General features: G+C 45.4%; 2 long non-coding RNA genes across 2 annotated transcripts in view; one reads left to right on the top strand and one right to left on the bottom strand.

The window, feature by feature from the left end:
* Positions 1–1189: 1189 nt before the first annotated feature.
* On the bottom strand, positions 1190–11002 carry LOC147828543 (uncharacterized). The gene is made up of 2 exons (XR_015450547.1): positions 9630–11002; positions 1190–1317 (listed from the first exon to the last, which is right to left on the bottom strand). It is a non-coding gene; the product is annotated as an uncharacterized LOC147828543 (long non-coding RNA).
* The window catches only part of LOC106007988 (uncharacterized), a 25023-nt gene continuing 16940 nt past the window's right edge, over positions 5660–13742 (top strand). The window contains exon 1 of the long non-coding RNA XR_001182545.3: positions 5660–5896. This is a non-coding gene — a long non-coding RNA (uncharacterized LOC106007988). The remainder of the gene's footprint in view (positions 5897–13742) is intronic.

Here is a 13742-nt window from a genome sequence, read left to right as displayed (position 1 = left end):
CACTAGGATTAAGGGTGTGAGTCCTACCTGCCCTAAGTAGCCTGGATAAGATATAAGGGATAGAAAGAGCAGTGGTCTCCCTTGTTGCTTTGCTACCTGCTGCCCGCTGTGAACTGTTTCTCCTCTGCTGTGGCACCCTGCCTTGGAGCCAGCTAATTATGGACTGAAACCTCTACGAAGTGTGAGCAAAATAAAGTTCTCCTCTTCTAACTCTGGCTGTTGGATATTTTGTCTCAGCAGCAAGAAAAATAACTAAGACAGTGGGTTTCATGGCGGAATGGGAAGCAGTGGCCGCTTCAATATGATCAGCTCATTGAGAAGCTAATTTACATTAGAGACGGGGAGTATGAATCTGTCCCTCCAGTCAGTGGAGGTGGAAGAATAGATTCCTCTCTGGGTGCTGGTGTCCCTTTCCCTCCTTCCCCAGGAGCAGGAGCTTCTCTGCCTTAGTTATCACCATTTCCCAGCTCTTAGCACAGCGCTTGGACATTGTGGGAACTCATCACACAATTGGTGAGTGAATAAACAAAGGAGAAAACTTTAGGTTTGTGCCTGACAGGGGCCAGTCAAGAGAAAAATACCACATTAGTCTTTTGAACAGGAAGCATTTAGTTGTTAAGGAAGAACATATGTCCTGGCTCAGTAACAGGGATAAAACAACACTAACACTAAACTGTCATGGAGGTAGCAACTATAGGAAGCAGCAATCGCCTCTAGGGTCCGGGGGGAAATGGAAGAGGTGGAGACTATTAAAACTCAGATGTTTTGAGGAAGAACACAGAGCTAAACCCAGACCCTAAAGGGGGTGCCAGACATCAGAGGTGATGTCTCGAAGGGGATGTGATGAGGCTGGTGCAGTAAGTGCTGAACATACTGCAAACTGCACCCAGCTGTGGCCAGAGGAAGGCCCTATGCTGCTGCAGGGCGAGGAAGCATGGCCTGGTGCCACTCAGGAGCAGAATGTCACAGGGAGGACCATGGGCTTCACCCGTCCCCAGCTTTGCACTCTCTGTAGTACCCATGCAGGCAGAGCTTATAGGGGGCCAATTGCAAGCAACACTGTGGTTTGCGGAGACCCAGCACCATAACCACTCAGCAGAGTACAGAAGAGTGGTTCTAGGGCTGAGACACAATAGCCTGGTGTATTAGTCAGCTTTTCTATCACTAGGACACAATACCTGACACCTACAAGTTAAAGAAGGAGAAGGTTAACTTGGCTCACAGTTCCAAGAAAGTTAGTCCCTGGTCAGCTGCCTCTAAGACAGAAACATCATGGCAGAAGGGCTTGGCAGAGCAGAGCCGCTCAGTTCATGGTGGCTGCAAATAGAAAAGAGGAACAGTGTCAGAGAGGAGGGGCCCAGGGAACATAGATAGTACCCAAAGTCACAAATCCATGGCACCCTCCCCAAAGCGTGCTTTAAGAACCCCTTAGGCATCTCCCAAGCCAAGTGAGTTGATACAATTAAGCTTAGTTAGCAAACATAGTACCTGGCCGGGGCACAAATGAGACCACAGTCATTGTTAACACATCATTTCACTACATCAGTATCCCCTTCTTGGCCACAATACTGCAGGGCATGGGTGGTCAAATTTTGTCTTGCCTAGGCCACACTGAATGAAGAGGAATTGTCTTGGGCCACATATAAAATATACAATATGGTTAATGTATATCAGTAACAAAACTTCCTTTTTAAAATATTTGTGCTATACCATTCTAGTATTAGCAATGTGTAATTATAAGGATACCATGGGCAAAAAAAATCGTTTGAGGCCTTTTTGTACTTCCTAGACCATGGCTGCTAAAAACTGTTTTAACTTATTAAATTACTTTAGGCCATAGCACAAGCTCAAGCTTAAATACTAAAAAAGAAAATTTGCTCGTCTGCTTAATGACAATGAACAGCTGCCTTCTCACACATGTAGGTAGGCTGAAACACTCCTATTAGCATTTTAATCATCAGCTCTTACAAGCGCATGCAATGTCTTACACACTCAGGTTTCGGAGGACTGAATGTGTGGTAAGCCCAGGGGCAGAGCTGGCCCTACACTGTGCCTCCCACAGTCTTTTACCATTGCCTACACAGTGCATGCTCCATCACCACTTGATGGAGCCATGAAAGATATCTTTAAAAGTTATATAATGATGTTAAAAGTTTATGACCTCATGGGGTTGCTTTACTAGCTGTCCATGGTCTCTTGTGGCCTATGGACCATAGCCGTAGGGACCTAGCATCTACTTCTTTTTTTTTGTTTTTGGTACCGGGGATCGAACTTGGGACCTTGCTCTTGCAAGGCAGGCAGTGGAAGGCATCTGCATCTTGATTCCTTTCCCTGTTGATATCTTGGAGAATCCCCACAAACGTGTTAGATCCCATAGGAACATCCTCAGAGTGCAGTTTTCAACACTGTGCTTGTTCCCCAGCCATTGAGCTGGCTTTCTGATGATTCTGGCCAAGGAGGTTCATTTCACTCCACCCATTAAGAGCCATTCCCCTTCTCTGGTTTATGTTCTTCAATGTGCGCATACCCAGAGTCATTTGGATTCTGCAATAAACATGGTTGACTATTCTTTTAATTTCATGCGAAGCTCTTTTCTCTCAAGGAATTGCTGTACCTCTTTTTCTAGTTGGGTCAGACATAGATTTAAGGATAGGTGATTCCACACTCACAAGCTCATGTAGGAATGTAAGTCACTGCTAGAGCACTTGCCTAGCATATACACAAGGTCCTGGTTTGATCCCTAGCTCCAAAAACAAACACCACCACCACCACCACCCCGCCCTGCAAAAAAACCCCTAAATGTTTCCTGAATAATAATCAAAATGGAATGGCTCAGGTTGAACCATTACTCTCTATCCCAAACCTGGAAGCCTATTCAAACTATCTACAAACATCTACTTTGGTTATGAAACAAAATACAAGGTGATGTGTTCATAAAAATAAAATGTTAATATAATTAATATAAAAATATAATTTCATTATGCAAAATATAAAATATTTTGCAAATGTTTCTTTGAGTAGGTTTTTCTTCCTGGGCTGGATTAAGGCTTCCTAACATAAATCTAGTAGACAGGGGACTGGAGATATCTTTCTTTCCTGGTATATCTAGCAGAAAATACAGCAAATGTTGAGGACCAAGCTACGTGCAGAAAATGTTGGGGACCAGGCTATGTGACTTAGGTTCTACAGTACTGAGACTGGTGTGACTTGCTTTAGGGAAATATGTGGAAGGCTGAATGTTTCCTGGCTGTGTGGGGAAAGCTTGTAATCACAGTGCTCCCAAGGGAAGAAAACACCTGCTGAGGACAATGCAAAAAATGCAGGAATCCAGGTATGGGGAAGGACTTAATCCTCTTTAATTTGTTCCCTTTGTGAGGATTAACTTGTTCCTCAGTTTTTATCACCCCATTCTTACTGCAGTCACTGTTCCAGGAAAAGTACATTCCCCCTCTCCCTGTGCTTCTTGCTGGCTAATAAAAGAGGGGCAACTACAGAGTTTATAGAGCTTGTCCACTAGAGGCAGGTATTGCCTCAGTCTCTCTTTACTCCTTTTGTCCTTCTTACCGGTATCCGAGGATCTGATCAGCCCCTGACCAGCAAATATAGATGTCCTCCACTGAAACAAGTACTTTCAAATTGAGCTAGAAATTCAGGTCATTTTTCTTCAGGAAACAATACGGTATTGCCAGTATTTGAATGCAAAGGCTTCCAAATGGTTTGACTGATCAATGCTGGGAGATGGAGAGGGTAGTAGTTCCAGGATAACCATGCTGATCCCTTGTAGCTGTTTCATCAAAGTTAGATACCTTAAAGCTATTCAATAATCTTACCTAACTTGGTGGGAAATCCTCTATATTCCTATATCAGAGTATGTGGTTTGCCCCTGGGACTCTGCTGTGATGCTGACCAGCTCATTCTCTAAAGTGATCAGCTCATCCTTCGTCTGAGTTATAAACCTTTTACCAATCCTGACCTTAAACATTTTAAATTTTACAAACCAATGCCAATATGTGCAGTACAGAGGATTTTTAGGCTGCTGAAACTCTTCTGTGTGGTACCGTAACAGTAGACACATGTCGTTCTACATTTGTCCAAACCCACAGACTGTACAACATTGAGAGTGAAACCTGGTAGAAACTATGGACTTCGGGTGATAAATGACATGTCAGTGTAAGTTCATTGATTGCAACAAGTGTACCTCCTCATGTGGGATTTTGATATCAGGGCAGGCTGTCCATGGAAGCAGGAAGAATGTATATGAGAACCCTGAACCTGCTTTGAAATTTTATGGTAAACCTAAAACTACCCTAAAACATAAAGTCTATTAATAAAAAATAAAGACAAAATTTTTAAATGCCTTTATGAAAAATAATGCTTGCTTTTTCTAAAGATCTCCATGGAATCTCATTCAAATTAGTATCTCTTGTGCACTTCAAGCCAACTTCACCTTACCTGGGAGGGGATGTCAAAGACAAAGACATATATGTGGGAATTGTGATCAACAGGCATAACTGACTCTCAGTTTTGGATCATTCAAGAACTTACACGTGTTTGTCCTTTCAGGAAGCCATAAAGAAAAATACCATAAACTGGGTGCCTCAGACAAACAATTACAGTTCTAGAGGCTAAAGAGTTCAAGATCAAGATACCCACAGATACTGTGTCTGGTGAGGCCTGGCCTCCTGGTTTATAGATGGCTTCTTTCTTGCTGGGTCATTACATGGCTGAAGGGACCAGAAGGGTTCTCTGAAATTTGTTTTTTAAAGATACTAATCCCATGCATAAGAGTTTCATCCTTATAATCACTTCCCAAAGGGCCACCTCTTAATACTATCTCAGAGTGTGTGTGGGGGTAGGATTTTAACTTACAAATTTGGGGGGTGGGGGAATGGTGTTATACTTTTGATAGAATGTTCCTCATAGGCCTCATGTGCTCAGAGGTGGGACTTTTGGACCACAAATGAGCTCAGAGCTAAATATGCTGCCAGCTAAATATGCTGACTTGATTGGAGGTGGATCATTGAGGGAGTAGCCTCCCTGGCTCCTCCCTTTTCTCTCTGCTTCCTGGATGCCACGAAGTAAGCAGTTCCCCCCTCTCCACCCCGTCCCCTTCTGCCATGCTTTTACTGCCTTGGAGCCATCCAGCCATGGACTGTAACCATGAGCCAAAATAAAGCTTTCCTCCTTTAAGTTGTGGATGTTGGGCATTGTGTCCCAGCAATGAGAAAGTGCCTAAGACAGGTGAGGACATGACCATTTAGTCCGTAACCCCAGTCAGCACAGGTCCTTCCATGGCAGGGTCTGGTTTGTCTTGGCCTTCCCAGTAACTCTCATGGTACTCAGCATACATTACTTCTTTCATACATATTTACTGAGTGAATGAATCAGTGAACAAACTAGAAAAACAACTGGAGAGTCAAAGTGTGTATCGACATTTGCTGGAGAAAAAAGAATGCAGAGATGGCAAATCTGGTATTTTTAGTGCTCCTTCTTCTACTCCTTGGTGACTTCTATGGGGACCATGGCAGAGACTGAGGCAGGGAGCCTCACACCAGGCTTGCAAAGACTGACAGGGTGTTTCTCAACCTTCCTGCTGACCCAGCAGGTCCTTCTTTGAGAACATGAGGTTCAGAAACTGACATTTCCAGCAGCAGCGACTTGGGCTTCAATAACCCCAAGAATTTAAGTAACCATAAATAAAGAGGGAAGTTGGATATGAGACTGGGTGGGTCAGAAACAGCCACAGAAATGCATGTGTGAGGCCCACACATGGAAGCGGTCTTGAAACACATGTTCAGTGATGATCACTCATGTGATCTTGTGACCCCTCAACCTTCCGATATGGTCTGACCAGAGCAGGTGCCATCAATGATCCAGCCCACAGACCCAAAAAAGAGTAAGTCTCTTCCTTTTCCTTTTAATTTGGATTGGTCATTATGATTTAGAAATGGGGAAATTTCAGATGAAATCTGGATTTCCGGCTTTTTGTGAAAAAGCAGAAGATTTCAGAACAGCTAGCCTGTTTCCTCATGGCCATGATGGGTTGGGGGGGGGGGCTGCTTTCTCCACCTCCCTGGCTTCGCCCATTCATCCACAGGCCTGGACATGCAGCTCCCATCTCTCTGGGCACCACCCAGAGGGGCCCTTCCTGGGAATGAAGCTGATCCCGAGGGCTTCCTTGTGTGCTAGATTCCTGAAAGGATGAAGTTACACTAATGAGCCACTCTGTTGAGTAGAACTGATGCCTTTGGATTATAAGCTCCAACAGAGAATATCACAATACTGCGACTGTATTGGGTGATTTAAAGATACAAGGATCAGTTTTTATAAATAAGACCAATTGCTCCTCTATTTGTTCTGGTCCATTTGGCCATCCTAAATGGCCAGAGAATGTCTTCAATTTTTATGTCATATTATCTATCTGGGTTAAATGTCCAAGCAAAGGTAAGTTTCTTCCACATTTATGAATGATTATCAGTTTACCATAATTCGAATTAAGGAAATCCTGCTGTGACAAATAGTCTTAAAAACTGGCTGAATTATGCAATTGGCAGTTATTTGAAATGCATTTCCTAGTGACATTTCCATTCCGGCTACCTTGGCATTAATGTAAGAGTTATTTATGACTTGGCATTTCCCCAGAACAGCTGCCCACAGGTCAGAGCATGAACTGAAGGAAATAAAAGAGCCATCCTGCTTTACGCTTTCTGAGTCAGCACTCCTTGTGGAGTAAGGACAGCAAGCTCCCAGAGGAAAGCACTCACTGGTGCCAGTGTGAGTTCAAATACTGACTCTGGAATGTGCCAACTAAATGACCTTGAAACAGTTGTCCACACCAGAGGTCCACAAATACCTTGTGTGAGGGCTCAACGACTGAATATTTCTAGCTTTATTCATCAGTTGCCCTCTGTTGCCATTCTTCACCTCCATAGCTGTTGGAAGATGGTGACAGCCATTGGTCTGCTGATCCGCCATAACAAAGAACCTCACACTGGGGTGCCTTAAGGGACAGAAATGTATTTCTTACAGTTCTGGAGGGTGGAATTTTGAGACCAAGGTGTCAGCAGAGTTGGTTTCTTCTGAGCCCTCTCTTTGGCTAGTAGATGGCCATCTTCTCTCTGAGTCTTCATGTGTTCTTTCTTGTGTGTGTGTCTGTGTCTTAATCTTGTGTTTGTATGTGTTGCTGGGATCAAATCCAGGCCTTCATGCGTGCTAGCCATGTGCTTTCTCACTGAGCTACAATATCTTCTAAGGATACAAGTTCTATTGGATTGCAGTCCACCATATGACCTCATTTTAACCTAATTACTTCTTAAAAACTCTGTCTCCATCTCTAAATACAGTCACGTTCTGAGGTACTGGAGTTAGGACTTCAACACATTAATTTGGAGAGGGACGCTATAGTTAATATTATATTTGCTATGATTTGCCTGTGTCCCCCAATTTGTTTGTGTGCTGGAAACATAATCCTCAAATTCATATGTTAATGGTATTTAGGGTTGGGACCTTTGGAAAGTGATTGGGTCTTGAGGACTTTGGCCTCATAAATGGATTAATCCTCTCATGGATTAATGGGTTATCAAGGAAATGGCACTGCTATAAAAGTGAGGTCTCTCCAGCATGCCTGCGCCCCTTCACCATGTGGTGCCCTCCGCCATGTTATGATGCAGGAAGAAGGCCCCCACAGATGGCAAGCAGATGCTGGTCCTGTGGTCTTGGACTTCTCAGTCTCCAGAACCATGAGCTAAATCAACCTCTATTCTTTGTAAATTACCAATCTTGGGTGTTTTGATATAGCAACAGAAAACTGACCAAGATAGCATTGTATACTGGAAACTGGCTAAGAGAAGGGGTGTAGATTTCTACCATGCCCACAAAAGGTAACTAGTGAGAAGACAGACAAGTTAATTTGCCTAACTATAAAAACATTTCAGTGGGTGTGCATATTTATCATGATTTAAACCTTAAATATATAATTTTAAAAATTGGGTGGAAGATGTGTACACATGTAGCCCCTAACATAGTATGTAAATGAATAGGAATGACTGTGTTCCAACTAAAGCTTATTTGCAAAAACAGACCTCCTCAACAAAACAAAACAAAACAAAACAAACTCAAACCAAGCCAACCAAACACGGGTCCCTGGCTTGGTTAGGCATGTAGGCCCAAGTTAGCTGACTGCTTGATGCTGATAGGCTGTTTCCACTCCCTCCTCTCCCAGCCCACACCCATCTCTTACCCCACCCAATCTGTCCCCAAGGTCAGCAGTGGCCTCCTGCTGCCGCCAGTTCATCTCTCTCTTCCTTTCTCTTGTCTCCAGCAGTACCAGGTGACTTCCTTGTGAGCCTTTCTTCCCTGGGCTTTTAGCATGGCCATGCTCCCTGTATTTCTTCCTGCTTCTCTGCCTGCACCTTCCTTGATTTTTGCTGGCACTTGCTCCTCAACCAACTCACCAAATGTAGACTCCCCTAATGTTCAGTGCTGGGCCCTGGTCCCTTCTTGCTATATAATTTCTCCCAAGGTAATCTTACCTACACCTCTGATCTCAATGACTCTTAATAGGCTGATGGCTTCCAAATAATAAGTTCTAGCCCATACCTCTTCTCTGAGCAGCTGTCCCTAAATCTAAACTACCTCTTGGCCGTTTCTTCTGTCAGTGCTTCTGTAATGTTTGTACTGGGAGTCTTAGTTATGTACTATTTGCTTTTCTTGTACAACTCTCATTCCCAGGGTAAATTTAGTTCTGTTCTAAAACCATTTTCTCAGGCTGTTTTTCCCTGACCTGCTTCCTCTACCCATAGTCCGGGGGACCCATTCACCTGCTCTCCGAATGCTCCACACATTTCTTCTTTCTTCACAGATCCTCACATCTTGGGCTTCTAGGGTTTGTTATTGCCCAGTGGCAGGTAGCCCAAAAGGCAAGGCTCCTATTGATTGAGCTTCTTCTTGTGTCCGAGCACTTAACCAAGCCTTTCTCCTCCGCACCCCATATATATAGCCAACCCTAAATTTTACCTGTATAGAACAATGTGATCTTTTAAAGAATGAAACATAGTCCCCTCTAAGCATTTCTTTAATTTTTGAGTGTAAGAAACAGGCTAGCGTCCTCAAGGTAGACTATTATCCTGGCTCAAATCCTGGCTCAACTATTTCCTGACTACATGACCTTGTGTAAGTTATGTGACCTTGTCCATAACTCCTTAGGTTCTTCACCTGTAGGATAATTACAGTAACACTTACCTGTGTTAAATGTGTAGGGTATGGACAGTGCCTGTCATTAGCAGAAGTTTCTTCCTCACTTCAATGTTTTTGCACACTCACAAATAAGACAATATTGCTTAAGGCTCTGAGGATGCAGCAATACGTGAATTCAACAAACCCTGTGCTCAGGCGATTTACACTATTGTGGGAGGCAGGGAGACAGACGATAAAGATAAATTAAGGCAAGTGAGAGCCTAGAGATTGCCTGAGATGAACAGAAGCACCACAAACGGGCATGCCCTTTCCCTTTTGCTTCCTTGTAGGGAGAAATCTTCACCAGTTCCCAGGTCGAAAGTCTCCCTCCAGCTCCTTTGCTCAGGGCAGAAGCAGTGCCAACAGATATAAGAGGCGGGATTCGGCAGACTCACCATGACAGGCATACCTGTTCCACCCAGTGGAGGGGTTCAATGTCAAGGACAGTGGTTCAATGTCAAGGTCAATGTCGATGGTTTCTTCATTCGGCATAGCTGAGTTGCAAACAAAATTAGGCCTGGAGAAATGCTTCTGTGTAAAGGAGCAACTTCCTGGGGACCAAAGGGCAAAAGTAAAGCCCCAGGAAATCCACAGATCTCTCTAGATAGGTTTGAGATAAGGCTTAGCAGATTGGATTTACCTTTGCTTTCCAGTGGGCAGAAAACCAAATGAATTGAAAGCAACCAGAATAGAACAACTAGAATCTTAAGACCACACCAGGAAACCTCAAGAATTACTCACACCCCGGGGAACTTAAAGACAGGATGACTAACTTGTCTGTGCCCTGGAGCTTGCTGCTTGTGGCTTCTCCTTAAGAAACATAGTGGCTGACTTGAGTTGTTGCCCCAAAAATTTGGACTTGAGTAAGGTATTAAAGTCTTAATATCTTTGGACTCCATGATGTTTATCCAGTAGACCCCAAACATTTCTCCTGCATAGTCAACAGGAGAGAATGACGAGGAAAGAGCCTAGAACAATGCAGACACATTCTTGCAGCATGTATAAATAAAACCAGACAGACGCCTCTCCTTTCTCCAGGATGGCTCGCCAGCTCCATAGTTTGCAACAAGAAGGAGGTAGGATGCTGTTATCCAGCCACGTTTAGCTGCCTGGGGCTACCAAGCATTGTCAGACTATAAATAAAGCACTCAGTCAGATAAATGGTGCAACTATGAAAAACAGCTGAGAAATTAGTAAGGGTGTTAATACATTAAGATTTAGGAGGCTGAGGGCTTTAGAGGCCTTTGACTGGTCACTGAATTGCAAGTTCTTACAGGTTAGCAGCCCTAACACAGCCTGGGGGCGTATGCTCAAGAGTTATTTCCCAGTGGATGTGCTGAGAAGAATATTTGTACCCTAATATGCATCTATGCCCATCAGGCTCTTCCCTCAGATGCCTAAAAATATCAAACACAAACATTTCTGTGTCCATTCATCAAAACTAATCAAGGCATTTTTCTGGTAGTGCTGGGAATGAGGCCCAGGGCCAGGCACACACCAGGCAGGCACTCTACCACTGAGCTACATCCCAGGCCGCGAGCACTTCTTGCGGTTACCTCAGCTGTGTCCTCCCAGACCCACAGATCCCCCCGACTGCCCAACACACTTCTGATGACCAAGTCTCCCGTCTCAGAGCACTGCCAGCGGAGAGCCAACTAGCTTTTTTCCTGGATCGTAATAACAAAAGATCTTGATTTTAAAAGCTCTATGCCCTCGTTTTCAAGACTTAAGGTCCTTGTCTGCATTTCAGAGGGAAATGACTGGCAGCTATAACTCAGGCATGAGGAACTTGATGTTAGGGGGCAAGAAACGCTGAATCTGCCTGGTGAGAACCCACCATGTTGGCGGGAGGATGACTGGTACAGCAGCATTTGTGCCAAAGAGCAAACATGCTATGCCGTCTATAATTGGGACTTTCATTGGACAAACCATGTTAATACATTCAGTACAATGCATCCACTTGGACTTAGAAAGAGATGCTCTCAAAAGACCCATGAAGGGCTGGGGGTGTCACTCAGCAGCACAGCGCTTGCCTAGCACCACATGAACTTATTTAGAGACAATCTTTAGAACGACATAAACCCTTAGTCCCAGTGGTTGGCTCCATTGAGAGGACCCAGGTGATGGAAGGGGAGGGAATATGAAAGGTTTTGGGTTTTTTCCCACTGCTTACGCATTTGAACTTTTTGATTTTTATACCATGTCTATCACCAGCACAAAAATAAACCATTCTTTCATTACATATAAAGAAAGATCTGTCATATTTTAGTCATAAAATCCCCACACCACTTTTCCTACAAAGCAAGAAATCCTTCCACAGCCTGAGGAAAATGATGAATTAACCTCTCCTGACAGGAAAGACAGACTCTGAAAACGATGCCTGATGCAGAGAATGAAGAAAGCTGGCAAGAGACAGGGCGCTGACAGACGAAGAGAGGCATGTCTGACAGAATCTGGACTGTTCCCCCAAAGCTAGACACAGCGCAACGCAAAGCACATTGAAAACAGCATCTTCTGCCTTATTGTCAGGTGCTTCAACTCCTTCAACTAATCAAAGCCCCTTTTGGTCCTTGCATCCAGCATCCATCCTCAAGCAGTGCATTACAAGGTCTTTTTCAGTTTCTTCAGAGCTGACCGGCACGTTTCAGGGAGGAACATGGAACTGTCAGGGTTCACTTTTCACCATGTGTTGGTCCCTGTGTCTGGTAATGACCCCTCCAGATGCAAAGTGCCAGAGCCCTGCAAGATGGAGCACCAGGGGGAGAATTATAGGGGAAGCTCAGCAGCAGAACAGCCCCGGTGACACACAGAGGACATCAGAAAGGTGTGTTCCCACCTGGCTGTGACAGTTATGTCCCAGGGCACAGCCCCAGAGCTGTATGGGACCCTGACATTTTTGGAAAGGGGAGCCGCAAGCTGTTGATGACATACCCCACATTTTAACATGCTGCTCAGACTTAAAATTAAGCAGGGTAACCAGATGCTGGGTTATTGTAGGGCCCTGTAGAGTTTATGAACTCAGTCACAGAAAGATAAAACATGGGGAGGCTCCTTATGGGTGTTATCTATTTGGGGGTGGTGTGCATGGGTGTGTACGTGCACGCGTGTGTGTGTATGTGTGTGTGTGCATGTGCGTGCACTGAGGACAATTTACTAGGCAGATGTACCCTTTCTGTTCCTCCTTCCTCGAAACACCATTGTAAAATTAGCTAATGGAAGAGTAGACTCTTGAACACTGAAAAGCTGGCGATGTGTGTTTGCGATATTAGGGGTGGAACCTAGGGCTTTCACACTGAGCTGCAGCTCCAGCCCCTTTTTAAACTTTAATTTGGAGACAGGATCTCACTAAATCACTAAGTTCCCAGTCTGCCCTTGAATTTGCAATCCTCCTGCCTTAGTCTCCTAGAGCGCTGGGGTCACAGGCGTGCCGTGCGGCACCACGCCCAGCAACCTGGCCGTGAAATGAAACGTGGCGCTTCTGCAGGGAGGTGCGACAGCGGCCCGTGGTGTGTGGGGGCCTAGAGGAGCCGGGCTTCCTCTTCTGGCCGGAGAGATCAGGGAAGGGTCCACACCGGAAGGGCCGGCGTTACTCAAGGCTTTTGGAGTGACAGCAGGCCCAGCCAGAGAAACTCCAGGCAAACGCGAGCCTCCCGTCGGGCCTTCTGCTTGGTGGAAGGTTGCTGGAATCACCACTCTCCACTAGACAGTCACAGAAACTGCAACCAGATGGTATTTCTGGAAAAAACGTGGCCGGCAGCCACGGTTGGAGAGCTTTCTGCGATGCTGCCTGTGACTCGAATTCTGCTCAGAGTAAGAGTAGTTGGTGTGGCTACTGCTGGCGGGGCCTGGCTCAGAGAGAAAAGGACTGAGTGGGGGACTGTGTGCCTGGGCTTATTGATTTGCTTCCCGGGGCAGGGGTCTGGGAGCTTCACACAGCCGGCATTCTGAGCCTGGGACTCCCGCTCAGTGCAGAACAAATGCACGGTCGATTTCCCCCAGTGAATGAGGGGCTTTCTCAGAATGAAGTTTTTGTCATCAGGGCTCAGGACAGCTGCCGATTCTATGTGCCTCAAAGTGTGTCTTTCCTGAATATCCCCCAGCAGAGGACAAACCTCAACCATAGTGACCGCGAGCCCTGCCTGCTGCGTAGCTCCGAACACAAGGGCAGGCTAATCCGGCCCCTCCACAACACACTGCTTCCGTGCCTCTTGGGTGTGGGCGGCGAGCCAACAATTCCTGCAGCAAGGTGGACCTGGACGTCTGTCCTCGGCCCGGCTGGCTTGTGAGCACACATCGCCCTCTCGTGTCTGTGTCACACTGAGCAAGGCGGCTTTCGGCCTCTGCCTGAGGAGCCCAGAGCGACACTTTGACAGCCTCGAAGCCCAAGGCCTCATCATGAGCAGAGAGCAAACACACCAATCTCCCGAGAATGTCCAGAATTTGATGAGGGTGGTACTGATGACTACCCAACCCAGAGCCTTACAACATTAATAGAATGATAAACAATC

The sequence above is a fragment of the Heterocephalus glaber genome, unplaced genomic scaffold (genome assembly GCF_053883595.1).
Source record: "Heterocephalus glaber isolate CG9 unplaced genomic scaffold, H.glaber_assembly_v1.0 deba00001004, whole genome shotgun sequence".
Taxonomy (NCBI): domain Eukaryota; kingdom Metazoa; phylum Chordata; class Mammalia; order Rodentia; family Bathyergidae; genus Heterocephalus; species Heterocephalus glaber.
The sequence above is the reverse complement of the archived record's forward strand: the minus strand, read 5'-3'. Positions and strand labels throughout refer to the sequence as shown.